The sequence below is a fragment of the Melopsittacus undulatus genome, chromosome Z (assembly GCF_012275295.1).
Source record: "Melopsittacus undulatus isolate bMelUnd1 chromosome Z, bMelUnd1.mat.Z, whole genome shotgun sequence".
Lineage (NCBI taxonomy): Eukaryota > Metazoa > Chordata > Aves > Psittaciformes > Psittaculidae > Melopsittacus > Melopsittacus undulatus.
This window is the reverse complement of record NC_047557.1, coordinates 18,689,273-18,706,886: the sequence shown is the minus strand read 5'-3', so window position 1 is coordinate 18,706,886 and position 17,614 is coordinate 18,689,273.

Sequence of the window (17,614 nt, the reverse complement as noted above, 5' to 3'; positions counted from 1 at the left end):
ATTGGATTTTGATTTGTTTCTTCTCCTTAAATCCACCTACTATGTTTGACAATGAAAATATAAATATTCGCTTTATAATTCTATTATAATGCATAATTATGTGATCAACTGGTTAATAAGCTGGGTGGACATAGTCAAGCATGCTTTGATCAAATACAACAGTTAGTTCATTCATTCCTTAAGGGTACCAGTTTAATTCTGTGAGACAGCAAATCTGGTAGCTGTTGCCTTCTTGAGTTTTATTTAGTGCTCATAAGAGCCAAGCATCTTGGACTTTAGCAGACATTTGCCTGTGTAAGACTTCTACACTGTCAACAGCTGAGTAAGGATGTCAGGATTGGTCTTCAGATGCAATTCAGATGCAACTTAGTAGTGTTATTCAAGACATGTTCTATCCACAGATGTCTTTGGAGCTTTGCTTTTATTATTAGGAGTGATGAGAAGCAAGTGGTAAGGACTCACTATTGCACCTGTGTATTAGAAGCCCTGTGAGCTCAGAAACTCTTATTGTTTTGTTTCGTTTTTTTTTTGAAATGTAGACTATTTCCTGTAGGTGGGAAGAATGGGAGATTGGGGGAGTAAAGCAGTGTCAGCCCTTGGAAAATTACACTGTAATCAAATGCATGAAAAGAGATAGGATATGTTAGCAGGGATGCAAGTATCTCTGGAAATGAGTGTGAAACTATCATGACTTTAGTTCTCATAATTTTTAAAACCTCATCTTCTGCTGTTCATAAATCACATGGTTGCTAACTTCACATCTGGAAAGCTGAGACCATTTTCTACCTAGTAATTCAATCTGCTACTAACCTGCTGGTTTCTGTGGTCATCTGTGTGATCTTCTGAACAGGTTAGAAAATGGGAACATTGAATGTCAGTTGAGAAATGACTACCAAGAAGCTGATGTCTAAGAATGGGAAATAGCTTGCACTGTGCCTGTCTTCTAATATGAGTGTGTTTGTTGCAGTAAATTTTATTAAATTTTTAGAATCTGACTTAAAATATTCAATCATCTGATTTAAATATTCAAATTGGTATTTTAAACAATTTAAAAAACACTAAAAACATTCTTTTCTCTCTTAAATGAGAATAAAAGACTGAAATTAGTCTCTTTACTCATATTTTTTTTTTAATTTCCCCAGAAATTCTTTTTTTCATTTAACAGTACATTAATGGTGCTGGTTTGCCAAATATAGGAAAAGGTGTATAACACAGGCTGGATGACTCTACTAGGGAAGGAGCTAATCAATATTGAAGCCATGCAGTGTATTTGCAGCAGTCCAGGTACAGAAGAGTGCTGTATATATTTAGCATGCAGTGAGGGCACAGACAGCTGGATTAGATTCTTGGTCAGAAATACTCATTCATATAGAGCCCAGTCTGAATATGCAACACAAAAATGTCGGAAACTTGAATCACAAATACTGGTTAAATGATTCCATGACTGACAGTATGAGCTACAAGTCCTGTTGTGGCAGGCACTGTGTTCTGGCCCTGCTAAGATCTCATCTATCCTGAAAACAGACATACGTATTTTCATCTGTAAGGACATAAAGCTGCTAAAATTCATGATGGGAATACCTCTTTTACCAGTATAATGAAGTGATTTTTGAAAGCCTATTTTGAAACTAGATACTGTTACACAAGTACAAACTTGGTCAAAACCTCATCTGTTATGTTCCCCCTATGGTTTTCTTTATTCACTGAAGGTATTACTTTGTGAGTCAAATGTAGGCACCACGGTCATCAACCCTACCACACGTTTGCTTCCCTGAAAGAAGTGATGCCTCTCATCACATTGTTGCATCTTAAGGGTCCTCCAGAATCCCTGTGGAAAAGAGAAAAAATGCATCATTCAAATTTACAAGGGCAGAAAAATGCTTCTTTTAAATAAAATTTACACCAGTTGCATGTAGAAATAAATGTATTGTGGATTTCTTCTTTTTTCCTCCTTTGAAGTTAAGATTTTCATTAGCTCCTGTGCAAATCATGTTATCTGTTACAATAGGGTTGTTTTTATAATGATTTTTGTTGCAGATTTGCCTGCTGATGACCGTGATATTTACCTCCCTCAGGGTATCAGAAAACACTTCTCAGATGATTGTGTTTTCCCCATCCTGCTACTGTGCAAGTTGTTCCTGGACTGGGGGTCATCTGAGGTAGGCAGTGGAGTGAGTTGCATAGCTTTATCAAGTTTTTTTCTTTTCTGGAGCTGTAGAAGATACAGAAAATAGTTGTTATGGGGCAGAGTCTAGTAGAGGCCCCAGCATGTTAACCGTTGGATCATTTTAATTATGGTAATAGGGGGTTACTGCAACCCCTTTTTGAGATTCCTCAGTTCTTTGTGACAGGATTTACCTAATCAATGTAAGAATGAGGAAAATGAGTATTCTTTGTCTTATGAAAACTGTACTGGTTTGAGCAGTAGCAGTCATTTTTCTCCTTCTTGGTAAGCTGGTGCAGTGCTGTGTTTTGACTTTTGGGCTGAGAACGGTTGCTGATAGCAAGTATGTTTTGAGTTACTGCTCAAATGGTTGGTTTGTCCAAGGCCTTTTCTGAGCCTCATGCTCTGCCGGGGAGGAGGGGAGGCCGGGAGGAAGGAGAGACAGGACACCTGACCCAGGCTAGCCAATGAGGTGTTCCATACCATAGCACATCATACCCAGGATGTAACCAGAAGAGATGCGGAAGGGCTGGAGCTCTGGGGGGATGGAGGAGGTATCGGTCTGTGTTCGGTTGGGCATGGTGGGATGACTTATGGGTCAGTGGCTGGTAAGGTGTTGTATTCTCTTCACTTGTTATTGGTTTTATCATTATTATTTGTAGTAGTAGTGGCAGTAATGATTTTTGTTATACCTTAGCTATTAAACCGTTCTTATCTCAACCTGTGGGGGCTACATTCTTTGGATTCTCCTTCCTAACTCTCCGGGGGTCGGCAGAGCAAGGGTGGTTGTGAGTGAACGAGCTGTATGTGGACTTGATTTCAACCACAACAGTTCTTTTTTGGCGCCCAACGTGGGGCCCGAGGGTTTGAGATAACAACAGATCTGAGCGGATTTATAGTCTCTTGTCACAATGTCGATTTATTGGCTCTCAGAGTTTTTCCTCTGGATCTCACACTTTCAGGATTTTGCCAGGTACTTTGAGTATGGATTAGCTGTCTTCATGTTTATCAGTCATGGGGCTTGGGCTAAAGTTTTTGTATCACTGTACTTTACGGCAATGACTTGTAATACCGGCGGGCTCCGGCAGCAGGGGAGGATGGACATGGCCGTGGACTTGGACTTGTACCAGGCTGTCCTGCTGCTCTTCACCATCCTTGCCCTTGTCCTCGCCTCCGTCTGTGTGAGGCTGCGTGAAGCCGGGAAGGAGCGACCCCGGGAGCTGCCGGCGGTGGTGGCTGAAGCTGCCAGGGAGAGCAGCCCGGGGAACCAAATGGCTGTGGCAGAGCAGCGGGAGGAGGCGGGGGAGGAGCGGAGAGAGGCAGTAGCCGAGCAGCAGGACCAGACAGCGGAGGAGCCGAGCCCCGTGTCCAAGCCCAACCCTGCAGCGACCGAGAGTATCCCCTGGAAATCACCCGCCAAGCCCCAGGAGGATGCAGGAGACCACGCAGCACTTCCCAGCAAGGCAGAGGAGGAAGATCCGGACTCGGGAGAAGAGAAGCTGGTAGTGGGAGAGCTGGCAAGCACGGCAGCTACATCAGCCCCAGTGACAAGTGCAGCAGCAGCAGCTGAGAGTTCTGATGGTTTTGAATGGCTTTTGGGTGCCCTTGGGACCTGCCTGTTGATTGTGATAGGGATCAGCATGGTGGCACACACACAGAGTGTGTTCTACCCACAACCATTTTGTCTGATCCCAAAAGTGAAGCAGAGTCAGGTTTGGGTCTTGTCTAGGGTTAGAAAAGGATATAGGAGCACCAGCAGACTGTCCCCAAGGCTGGAGAGTCATGAGTGGCATGGCATGTGGGACAGTATGGGCGAGTATCTGGTCCACCGGACCCCTCCAGTGCTTTGGAATCATTGGAGGTGGAAGGCAGCTCTATGGAGTCCCCAGCAGCAAGCTGTAGAACTGCTGAAGGGGACGGTGAATGATTTTGAACCTGGTGGGCCCAGGTATTTCAGGCCATCAGTCCAGAGATGCAACATAGAGATTGACTCGTGATTGAGGGGTGGAGTTAAGAGTGATGGTGTATTGAAAATGTGGGATCTGAGCATGACGTGAATGGTATGGAGTAAGGGGTGGATAATGTCCTGGTTTGAGCAGTAGCAGTCATTTTTCTCCTTCTTGGTAGCTGGTGCAGTGCTGTGTTTTGACTTTTGGGCTGAGAACGGTTGCTGATAGCAAGTATGTTTTGAGTTACTGCTCAAATGGTTGGTTTGTCCAAGGCCTTTTCTGAGCCTCATGCTCTGCCAGGGAGGAGGGGAGGCTGGGAGGAAGGAGAAACGGGACACCTGACCCAGGCTAGCCAAAGAGGTATTCCATACCATAGCACATCATACCCAGGATGTAACCGGGAGAGACGGGGAAGGGCTAGAGCTCTGGGGGGATGGAGGAGGCATCGGTCGGTGTTCGGTTGGGCATGGTGGGATGAGTTATGGGTCGATGGTTGGTGAGGTGTTGTATTCTCTTCACTTGTTATTGGTTTTATCATTATTATTTGTAGTAGTAGTGGCAGTAATGATTTTTGTTATACCTTAGCTATTAAACCGTTCTTATCTCAACCTGTGGGGGCTACATTCTTTGGATTCTCCTTCCTAACTCTCCGGGGGTCGGCAGAGCAAGGGTGGTTGTGAGTGAACGAGCTGTATGTGGACTTGATTTCAACCACGACACCATTTAAACCCATTTAGCTTTGCTGAAATACGAGCTCTGAAAAATACCCTATTTTACTTCACTGCCTCTCAGATTGTTGGGAAGACAAAATCACAAATTCACCGACACTGGCAAAACTAAAAATCAAACTGGTAGGATATTTTTAATTAGAACTGTTTTCCAGACAAAGCACTAGGGGTTTTAACCAAATTATTTCTATGTGTGAAATATACTTCTTTCTGTGGATAGTCTTTATTCTTTCATTAAAAAGCCAGAGAATGAACTATCTTGGTCAAGCTCCAGAATTTTTCTACTTCTAGCGTTGGCATGCAGTACAGAACTTGTTGATTGCCTTAGTTCCCAGTGCATCTCTTATTCACCAGTTTGTTGATTTAGCAGACCAGACTATATCACCCCCCAAAAAAAGTCACCAGAAACTCCTGTGGCTCATTTCCATCATAAGAAGGAAGAAAATGATACATATTCCATAAATGATGTGTAAGTCTATACCTTCAGCAGCATAACATCATTTTCCATACAATTAGAAAGGTACAATGGGTAGTGAATGTGTTTTGGAATCTGAAAAACCTGTCTTCCTCTTGCTGTCTCTGAAGGAGGTCCAAGAATAACTTTGCCTCCTTCCCTTTGAAAAGTGACAACATATTTAGCAGAATTTGCTGCTGTTAACTCCATAATTCTTTGTTGTTAAAGTTGGTGCTATAATGTCCAGCTGCTGCAGAATCTCTTTTCTTAAGCCTGAAAAGCAACAGTAATTAGAAAAATATAAAGATTTTACAAGTAAAAAATGTACTTGGTGAATCAAAATTCTTGCTGTCTTATTTTCAGCTTCCCAAGAGCACAGACAGGGTTCAGCTACTTGGCTCTGAAGCTACCCCTGCTGTTTCCCTCTGGGAGCTGAATGAGGGGTAGATGCATGAGCTTTGCTGTTGGTAGTGGTCTCACCAGCTGTGCCCTCTGCAAAGTGCGGAAAATTTAGGAGAACAGCTCACAGCACTGTGAGTTCAGAGATCATCATGACTGGACTGGATTGTACTGTTGCTTTGTCCTAACATCATTTCAACACTATTTTCTGAGTCCACATAGCTCATTCCCTTTCTCTAATTTTTCTGGAACTTCATATAATTACTAAATACTGAAGTGGTGAATAGAGTGCCTTCTGGGGCTCTCTGGTTTAGAAAACTGGAATCTAGCACTTAGTCAAGCAGTCCTTTGTGGACAATGGGTACACCTGTCTGTGGAAGAACAATGTACAGCTGAATAGGAGAATATTCACTCAGCAGATGTGTCATTGGCCCTCAATTGCATCTTACTGAGGCAAACACAACCCTGAGGACACAGGTTCCTTCCTTTCAGCTACTAAGAGCTGTCCCACGAGCATCGTGAGGTTGATAATTTATTGCGTTTCCTCTTCAATGTGATGTCATTTAGAAACACTCTTTATGTTATTTTAATATAACAGCTTTTGGGCAAAATGTTGCCTTTTTAGTATGTCCCATATATCTCCCTGTTGGCTGGGGATGGGAAAGATGGATCAATTTCTGTGATGTCTGCAGAGTCCAGTGATTCACTGGTCCTGGCCAGGCTGTTGACAATTTCTGTGTGAGGTCTGGCTCAGCAGCAGCTCTGGTCCTCCCCACAATGGCAAAGGTTGGGACATGTCACATAAACCTCACGTCTTGCCTTGTAGAGGCACTCTGTGAGGCCAAATAGCCGTCTGCATTGTGAGTCAGGCAGGAAGAAGAAAGGTTGGCTGACAAGCCAACATATCCGGTAGAGCAGAGATCTCTCGTCATCTGTCTGGAGGATTTTTGCTCCTGTGTAACTGTATGCTGTCTCTTTCTGTGGTGGGCTGCAGAATTTTACAGAATAAAATGACAAGAATTTATTTCTGTTTTCTGAGCAGCTGTTTAGACTGGCCAGTCCTCTGGTTGAATGAAAGCTGAATAAATCTTATTAGAGCCTTGTAAAGGCACAGTTTCTCACTTCCAAATATATACCAAAACAATAGAAATAACTTCAATTGACATTAAGTAATTTGGAATATCAAATCTTCTATAAACTTACTGGTTACATTCAGTGAAGTGTCACTACCACACAGCTCCGAAGGTTTTGTGAAGGCTTGAGCCCCACTATGTGCAGCCTGCACCTGATCTAAGTACTTGTCATTCTGTTTTAAGTTGATTTGTAAATTACTGATCCTACTGCATTGCATACAGTTACCTTAATTAGTCAGATCCAGCCAATGCTACAGACTGTGCATTGTTAATGACCCAATCATTATTTATGCATCTGAAACAGCAGTGTCTTAGAGCAGAACATTCCTAAGTGCTTTAAACAAATCTTACCTTGTTCCTCGGACTAAGCCTCAAAACACTCTGAGAGATGAAGTTGAATTAGATGCAAATATTATTCATCCCATACTATTCCTCCCATTTTAGTGATCTGGGCTCACAAAACCTGAATGTCAGTCATGAGCATGACAAGGAGCCTGACAAGTCAAATGTGAGCACAAGCACCCCTTCCCCAGGTGGGATACCCCAAGGCTGGAACAGCTGTTGAACAACTGGCTCAGGGTAAGGAGGACATCTGCTGTTCATGTTAGAAATTAAAATGCCATGTGTTTGTAAAAATGTTCTCTGAATTGTATTTTAGTTTTCCATTTCCCCCCCCTGTATTTTGGGTAACTAAAAGAAAAACAGTTAGAATAAACCTGTGCAAACCTGACCTCCTCACACACTGTGTAGGCAGCTGACCCAGCCTTCTTCCATCAGTTAGTCTGAAACAGAGGACATAGCATCTTCTTTCTAAGTGACTTTGACTTTCACTCTTCTGCTGAATTGGATTTGGTTGCATTTTTTGAAAGGTTAGAAACATTTGCACCTAGCACCTGCTTGTTTTGGACATTTACAAAACAAAAGACAAACCTTCCTCCTTGGAATTATGAGATTTTTCTTTTTGTGGGAGCTGGGATCTCTCTTCAGTTAGTGGGTCAGAGATCTGCAGTCAGTTATGGTTATAAAATATCAGATTTGGGAGCTATTCAGTGGAAAGGTTGTCTTTGGTCCTGTGAAGAGTGTACTCTGCCCACCGGTTTCTTTTTCTAATTAGCACATCCTTTTTGGCAGACTTTAAGTCTTTGTCACTGGGGCAGACTGGAGCAACATCTTGTCTGGTCTCCTCCTAAGCTGTATGATGATGCTCATGCAAAACCTACCCACTGCTATGCTATGTATAGACTATTTTTAGGAAGTGCTAATGAATATTATATGATAATCACTTCTGGAATAGTTTTTGTCTTAGGCAAAATTGCAGGAATCCTGGAACATGAATTTCTGTGGGGCCTTCAAATAGCCTGCCAGAGACCTGGATGAGGTGGCAGTGGGTATTTTTTTGGTTCCTCCCCTCCTCCCCCCAGCTTTTCTGTGTGCACAGTGGCTGATTGCCTGGGCTTTCTGCAAGTCTAGCAGTTGCACCTGCATTTGGGGATGATACCTGGAAGAGTCTCAGTGATGGAGTTTTGTGAGTCTTACATTGTCTCACTGTGTAAGCATGCTTAAAAGATAAAAAGATACATTTTTAATATCCAGCACTGCCTTTGCAGCTGTTTTCACAAGGAACATTAAAATACAAATAAATTATTTATGTCTTTCAGTGAGACATGCAGCTGAAATAAGGAACATAACTTTTTTGGTTTTTTTTTGATTGATAAAGTCTTTGTTCTGGCTTGACTGAGTTTTCCTGTGTGTAGAGATGTTGTGTCCTAAAGATGAAGCACAGGAAACTAGCTGTATGTCTTCTGGCAGTGTAATCTTACTGGGTTGTATTAAGTTTAGCAGGGTAAAATGAAGAAAGACAAACTAATAAATACATTTTTGATGATCCTCAGAGAACTTGGGGGAAAGGGAAATTTATTAGTTGCCTAACTCATACTATTTATTATCAGGAACTGGACTCTTTGGGTTTTGGCAGTGTCCCATTTTAATATTCACTATAGGGCTGTCTTGAGTTGGGCAACATCTATTCTTCTCCTCTTCTTCCTTAATGGGCTGAATCCTGTATTTAATGAAGGACAAAACCCTTGGTAGTATTGAAGATGTCCACTTTTGCAGACCTCTTACCTGCATGCATAATATTTAGAATGAGTATTGAGAATCAATGTGGGTTCTGACATCCCACTGATGTCAGCAAAACAACATATATGCTATAGGTCAGTCATGTATTAGTCCTTTGCAGAATTAGGCTGTAAATTCAAAGTAGACAGTTAAAAGATTAATGAAAGGCATCAGTATCAGCAGTCCTTTTGCTAGGGACTCTCCTTAAAAAGCCATTTTTCATGCAATTAATTCCAAACTTTGGAAATGCCTGAAGTTATCAAACCATTATTTCACCAACCTAGATTAATGATAAAGGAATGTTACTTTGTACAGGAAAATACAAGCTGATGTCAAAACATCGGAATGAACAGTATTCTTCTCTGTGTTTTATCATGTTGTTGTAAAACAAAACTGAGTATTATGTTACACGTCTTTTGATTATCTTGAGAGATGTTGTTCAGTTCCAGTAGTGACCTTCTCTCCCTGTACTTTCTTTAAATTACAGATTAAACATATCAGAAGTTAGAGTTGTTCTTGGAGCCCATCAAGCATCCATGGCTGAAAAAGAACAGCAGGTATTTAAGGTTATGGAGTGCTTTCCTAATTCTCAGTTTGGCAGCTCTTCCAAGGAAAATGATACAATGCTCCTCAAGGTATTGTGCTGATTACTGTTGTATTGTTATAAAAGGAATTTTGCTGACGATAATTTTTGGCTATTCTTTGATACAGAAGAATACATTGTTTAGATAGCTTAACAGTATCACAGAACACCCTGCTTTTGGTTGTACTAATCTAGATAAGATTAGAGGATCACAGCCACTGTGAGCAGGGATGATATTTCTGTGCTATAAAACTCTCTTTAACCCACTCACTGCAGACTCTTTAACTCACCCCTCTAAAACCACAAAACATATTCTTCAGTAATTTTTCAAAGGCAGGGCTGAAGTGATGCAATGGAGTCTGAGTCCCACTTGTATCTCAAAGGGATATCTCGTGCTGGACTAAGCAAAAATGGGGATGAATCTTGCTGTTTATTATTTGGGATAACCACATAAAGTGAAAGTATGGATAATACAGGACAAAACTAAATTAATCTTTAGAAGCACGGAGTGGTTACATAGTCAAGAACACTTAGGACACTGCAGAATGAAGCATAGAAAGATGACCTTATCAGCATCATCATCCTGGATGCCAGAGTGGGGTATGGCTGTAAGAATTTCCTGCATACCAGTCCTGTTCAACCTGGCTTATGCCTCACATGTCCCTGTATTGAGTATTCTGCTAATCCAGCACTGAGCGTGACATGGAGACACCCATGGTTGTTTTGAATAGGGAGAGGACAGCCTCTATGTGGGAAACCTGCAGGAAGTCAAATGGGTCTGGAGGTCTGCCTTCCTGCAGAAGAAACAGCAGTTTCAGTGCTGATCCAAACTCCCTGAGAAAGATAAGACTTGTGCATCATATTGCCTTTACCTTTAAAAATATCTTACCTTTAAAAATATCATGGCTTTCATACGATGCCTAAGAAATCTTGGCTGGATCTTTATCCAGGCTATGTTCAGGATGAATCTGTCAGATAAAGGCCTACAAAACACACAGTTTGGATCATTTAAGCTCTTTTGAGTCTCTCAGATGAAAATCTAGCAGTCTGAAGAGTTCTCATTTTCCCCAGTTACATTGCTTCTGTCATGTCTAATTTCTTACGGCTTTTGCGTTCATCTTTGTTATTGGGTACATTGGACTGTGCTTTGAGACTTTTCTGTGTGCCAGTCAAGCACCAGAATGATTTCAACACAGAAGTTCAGTGGCAAGTTCCGTTCTTGAATAGGACATTGACACAACAGTCTAACGCCTCTGCAGGTTTTTAAATTCTTACTTAATCAATGGGAAGTTGGACTTGAACTGCTGCCACAGGGAAGGAAGTTCTATACAGACACCAGGCAAATTATTTTGGATTTGTGAAGGGGCAATTAAGCTCAGGATCAGTTCCTAAATATGGAAAAGTGATTTACAGGCGAAGTATCAGTAAAATTAGACTAAATACCAGTTGAAATTAGATTATACTTTCCTCCCTTTCTTCATGAGAAAACATTTTTTTTCCTTCTTTTTTTCCAGATGAATGGTATTGCAAAGCTTAATGAATACACACAACTTTTGCATTTGCCTGACTCTGGTGAAGATACCAAACCTGGCACAATATGTATTCTAGGCTGGGAATCACATCTTGAGGAAAGCCAACAAAATATCTTCAGAAAACAACTCTTAAAATTGTTGCTGTGAAAAAGAAGTGTTAAAACATTGAGTAGTTTAGGTCAATGTACTCAGCCGGATCGAGGGTGTGGGAATTTGAGTCTGGGATTATCTCAACTTCAGATGCATTTCTTAGGTAATGTGCTCTCCTTAGGCACCACCTGTAGTTACTGGAGAAAAAGAAATTTCAGGGTCTGAGTCATCAGATCCTTTCCAGATATCAACATCTGAATAGTACAGAATTAACTATACACTCAAAAGTGCTGGTTTTGATGTCTTTGTGCCAAGTCCAGATGGACAATTGCTAAAGAAGTGAGAATCAATTTATACCAACAATAAAAATAACCCTTTTGAAATAGATTTGTGATAGCACTATGCTGGTCTACAGCATTCACATTGAATGCTCCATAAGGCTTGAAAATCAGCCTCTCCTTATACCTCACACAATTCCCATGAAATGATGTAAACTGATCCTTTTCATAGGTTGGAACAGATTAGAAGCAACATTTCCAAACTTGCTTATGCACTGCAGGTAGCACTGCATGCTCCTCTGGAGAGCAAGGAACACACATGGTAGTTACTTCTACTGTATGTTCCAGGGAGATTCAGGTGGGTTTTTAATCTGTGCTGGTTGATACAATGGGATTATTTCTTCTTGTAAAGGGTATGGAAGAAGAGACATTCCTGGAGTTTATATGTGAATGACTGAAAAACACGTTGACTGTCTGAAATAAAATAATTTCCCTTTACAAAGATCCATGAGACAGACAAGACAGTTTTAGTTAAATACTGTGCTGTGCATTAGATCTAGATGCTGCTGCTTTAGTGTGCCACCATTAAAAAGTACCTCCCAGCTTTACAGCTTTACAAATACCATCTCAGCTTTAAGAGAACAGTTCAAAATACTCCCCTTTTTGCAGATAACATGTTTGCTCATCTTTAGTAGGAAACTGCCTCTTAGGTAACACAGTCTTTATTGAACTTCACCCTACTTCTTAGTGTGACGGGAAAGTACTGCTCACCTTGTTTGTTGTACCTGGGATGAGGCATTATCTCTGAATGTGTACTTACAAAAAATTCAGTTTCAGACTGATAGTGAATGAGATGTTTGCTGTACGAGCAAAGAACAGAACAAAAGCTTTAAATGTTCAAACATTTTGCTGGGATGTTATTCATGATGTTATATGTTAATTATCCATCACTAAATTTAATTTTCAAAGAGCTGAAATATGAAACAGTTAAATATTTTCTATTAATTTTCCATTATGAGAAGTAAAAAATAATTTATCTCTTTTTTTTCCCCCTAGATTATTTTCCTTTTTTTTTTGAGATCAAATAACAGAATCGTATCTTTTTGCAGCTTGGTTAATGATCTCATCCTTTCAGAAAATGTCTGTTGAAAGAAGGATGAATACTGATTGTAATGGGAGTAATTATGCAACTTCTGCAACACAGTTCCAATCTAAAATTTTTCAAAAAAACAGGAATTTTGCTGTGGATTTCAACAGATGTCTACCAACAGAAGGACCTGCTGTGTTTCTGAAGAAGTGTGTGGTTTCCCAGAAACTAAGAAAAGCTGGGAGAAAAAAGGGAAGTTATACTGAAGTGGAAAGACTATATACTGATGTTGTCTTTTTCAGCTGGGGTTTCAGAGGATGTTGCAAACACAAGTTAGTCCCTTTTACCATTGTAAGGTAAATAACAGCAAGACTAGCTATCCTTTCCATCTCACAGGAGACTTTTTGCACCTTTCAGCCTGATAAGAATCATTTGGTGTTTAGCCTCTCAAAGGCAAAGGTTTTGCCTGCTTGGTTCATGTAATAGTGGCTGTATTTCAATCACTGATGGAAAATAATGAGTGACAGAGTCTGGAAACCATAACCCAGCAGGTCAATACCAGTCAAGATGTTGGGTTTTGTGTGTGTGATCTCCTGTAATGACTTTACTTCATTTACAGCACCTTTTTCTTTCTTTCATGGTGATGCAGTGGGTGGAAGGACATTTCTGCTGGGCCCCCAAGGGCACCACCAGGCCTGGCTGTCCCTGCCCAGCCCTGGTGCTTTGCTACCCACTAGCCCATGGACCAGGACTCATGTCAGCTCCAGGGCCATCAGCCCCTGCCCCAGCAGTGCTGCAGCATGGCCAGTCGTCTTCCCTCAGCCAGTCTCTGCCCTGCCATGGGTCCTGCTGAGCCCATGTCCCAGCCTAGCCTTGGCCTGCCCCAGGGAGGTGCAGGAGCAGGTAGCAGAGCAGTAATCTTGACTCTGTGCACCAGAGGTGGGTGTACACTCAGGTGAGGGGCAGGCTGGGCAGGAGTTTTGCAAGGGGGCTGGTTTGCAGAGCTGGGCTGTTTCTCACAACTGAGCTGAAAACAGAAAAGCCACAGACAGTAGCTCCAGGTATGTTACTGTTTTACAATAACAGACACTCACAAAGTCTCATAAACTAAAGTTAGAAACCCATTTTTACTAGACTGGGAGGCGAGCATGTGCAACAGCTTATGGTGGAGTTTACTATAGATTCCAGTTGTTTCCAGCACAGCATTTGCAATTCCATTTTCCTTCAGTAAGAGAAATCTAGTCTTGTCTCTCTTAACCAGTCACCCCACTAACCTCCAGGTCTGTGTGAGGTGTCCCCTTGCACATTCCCTTCTATTTTCCAAACACTGTCTTCTTGTACCAGACCAGCTCTCTGGTCATAATGCCTGTTTTCATCTTTGCTGAAATTTCTGAGTGCATTAAATGAAGCCTGCCCTAGGAATCCTTCTGGCCTTGGCCAGGCTGGGCTCCTACCCATGCTTTCACTTGCAGCTTGAGATGACATCTTTGTTGGACGATTACATCTATCTCTGTTTTTACTGAGGTCTTCCAGGTAACTGATATTGCTGAACGATTATTCACTGAGGAGTCTGACTTGCTCATTGTCTGTTACATAGTTGTATTTGGGCAAAGAGAGCAGCCTCTATGGTTAACCAACTGAGCAAAGACATGCCATACAGCCCTGACGTAGAGCATACAGCTGGCTGATGACTCTCTGTCCAATAGAGGGGGCTGACAACTCGTATTCACACATCACTCAGGGTTGCAGATGCAGTGGGCTTTAGCCCTTATGTTTGTTCTGCCTTTATACGGGGAATAGTGGTTGATGTTTTGTACTCGTTTTGGCTGTACATATAATGCACTGTATGTTCAATTTGGGAATCTTTTTTATTTTTAAACAAACTTCCAGTTCTCAGTGTGGAGGGTGGCATTATCTATTGTCAACAACTGTTGTTTCCTGAAAGTGCAGTGATATGTTTGAAACATGGATTGCCTCCACTGCTCCTTGTCAAAGTCTTTGTTTTATCTTCTGACTACAGAACTGACCGCCATCTAAGAGGCTGTAAAATTAACCTTCCTTTTGGGCAACTCAATCTGGCATCAGGAAGAAACATTTAGAAAACAGAATTAAAGCATGCCATCAGCTTTTCAAGATAATTTTCTTGGATACTTGCCAAAGAGAAATAAAAAGAAACTCAAAGGCTCTTTCGAAGTCCTACTAGGTCAGTTCTCCATAGTCAGTCAAGTTACAGCAAGTCATTTAAATATGTCTATTACACCTTTTAGTTATGATTTACTAGTTTCCAAAATTTCTTCTCATCTCATTAATGGTCTGCAGATGGTTCAGACACTTCCAACCCACCATGTTTATAACCCTGCAATCATCTGATGAAGCTCTTTCTGCACTGACTTAGTGTAAAAAGATTATATTTAATAATCAAGATCTAACAGATTGGAATTAGGTTAAATTTAGTTGTAGTTTCATTTAAGGTGAAACAGGTTGCTTCTTAGTCATTGAAATCAGCTGTGAAATATGCACTGAAAGTCAGCCACTAATTTCGCAAAAAGTCATTGTGTGTAAACACTGTACGGAGTCCCACATCCTTGTCATGACAAAGAGGAAACCACAGAAAGATGAGCAAAAAAGTCCTTATTTTAATGAAAAATAGAACATAAACTTACAGATCTTAGCTACTTTCAATGACAAAGAATAGATTCAATGTATAAACAATGGAGTTTCACAAGGTTCATTTAGTGTACATTTGTTTGTAAAGAGCAAGAAGCTTTGCCCCATTGAAACACTCTCACAAAACCTTTATTTCAATAAAATATCAAAACTCTCTGCAGCCACATAGAAAATTAAGATAAGCACTAATTAAAACTGTGGCATCAGTAAATAAAAAACCACAGCTTTAATCACTCTTAACCACTGCTGTCATAAAACACCCTCGTAATGAGTATTCAATTAACCATTTAAATGAATAAATGGCACATGGCTTTTGGTTTAGGTTATCTTAAAACCACAAAGAGGATGTTACCTATGAGGATGTAGTGTCCAGATTTCTTGGAACATCCCCGTTTCGAGGTATTACAACCAAAGCTGTATCCCACATCATTTCAGCACCGCTGATTCCAGATAAAAGCAGATGCATGAAAAAAAGTGGGAGCTCTGGACTAGTGTGTTTGCAAAACCCCTGAGATTTTCAAATGGCAATGGACCACACTGACAGTGATGTGGTTTTCACTGATTAGAACCTGAGGCATGCAAGTCTCGTGCCAGAAGCCACAGTCCTGTCCTATCACTGGTCTTAGCAGAGTTCAAGTAACAAATCATAAAATCATAGAAGAGTTAGGGTTGGAAAGGACCTTAAGATCATCTAGTTCCAACCCCCCTGACATGGGCAGGGACACCTCACACTAAACCATGTCACCCAAGGCTTCATCCAACCCAGTCTTGAACACTGTCAGGGATGGAGCATTCACCACCTCCCTGGGTAACGCATTCCAGTACCTCACCACCCTAACAGTAAAGAATTTCTTCCTCATATCCAATCTAAACCTCTGCTGTTTAAGTTTGAACCTGTTGCCCCTTTTCCTATCACTACAGTCCCTAATGAAGAGTCCCTCCCCAGCATCCCTGTAGGCCCCCTTCAGATACTGGAAGGCTGCTATGAGGTCTCCACGCAGCCTTCTCTTCTCCAGGCTGAACAGCCCCAACTTTCTCAGTCACACCGAGCACACAATACTCTGAACAGGCTTTGGGCATGCTGGTGGAGCACTGCAGAGAAACTTGCACTGCTTCCTTTCACTGGGGATCATGAGAGGCCCCATCTTCCACTGTGGTCCAGCTAGATCACGTCAACAAATTCTTACTATGTACAATCCACATCACAGCAGAAAGAGTAATGTAGAGGCAGCAATTCTGCTTGCAGCACTAAAGATCTTGCACACACAGAGACAGAAAATAAGCTTGTTGCTACTGCTGCACAGTTCAGTTTCTTCCTGCAATATTTCAAGGGATGGATTCTAACTGCAAGTTTTCTTGAGGATGCCTCTACACTAAATCATGAGTATATGAGAGTGTGATGAAAAGTGCAGTATGGGGGTCTATGGTGCTCACTATTCAGGGTACACCAACTTCAATCCCCTCTAGCTGGAGGGGATTGGTGCTAGTGCTCCTCCAGGAGCAGGAATGGGTGGTTTGGGTTAACTTACTGGCCTGTGGATTAGTTTGTGGAGCTGTGAAGTGATACTCTGCTGCAACAGCAGTCAGCCAGACAGTGTCACAGTGAGATTTGACAGGGATTGCACATCACAGCTCTCAATTATTAAACAAAATAGATTTGTGTATTCTGTCTTATGAACAGTGGTGTTCATCTTATCAAGTGGTCTTGGCTTCATTATGCAGAAATATCAACGGCATCTGCACAAGCGAGGGTACGGCCCAGCACAAGCAATCCAGGAAGTTCTTCAATTGTGTGGAAGACAACTTCTTTCTGCAAGCAATAGAGGAGCTGACAAGGAGAGGTGCCCTGCTTGACCTCGTGCTCACCAACAGGGAAGGGCTCGTTGGAAATGTGATGCTCCAGGGCAGTCTTGGTTGCAGCGATCATGAGATGGTTGAGTTTGAGATCCTCAAGACAGTGAGAAGAGCGTGCAGCAAGCTCACTGCCCTGGACTGCAGGAGAGCAGACTTTGGACTCTTCAGGAACCTGCTTAGTAAGGTTCCATGGGATATAGCCCTAGAGGGCAAGGGGGGCCAAGACTGTTGGTTAATGTTCAAGGATCACCTGCTACAAGCTTGGGAGTGCTGCATCCTGAAAAGAAGGAAATGGGACAGGAAGGCCAGGAGACCTCCATGGATGGACAAGGAGCTGCTGAGAAAACCCAAAGGGAGAAAAGAAGCTTATAGAGGGTAGAAATGAGGACAGGTGGCCTGGGAAGAACACAGGGACATTTTCCAGGAAGCCTGGGACCAGGTTAGGAAAGCTAAGGCCCAGTTAGAACTGAGTCTGGCCAGGATGTCAAGGATAACAGGAAGGGCTTCTATAGGTATGTAGCAAACATACAACATGGCCCCTCTCCAGAAGCCATTGGGAGAACTGGCTACCTTGGATT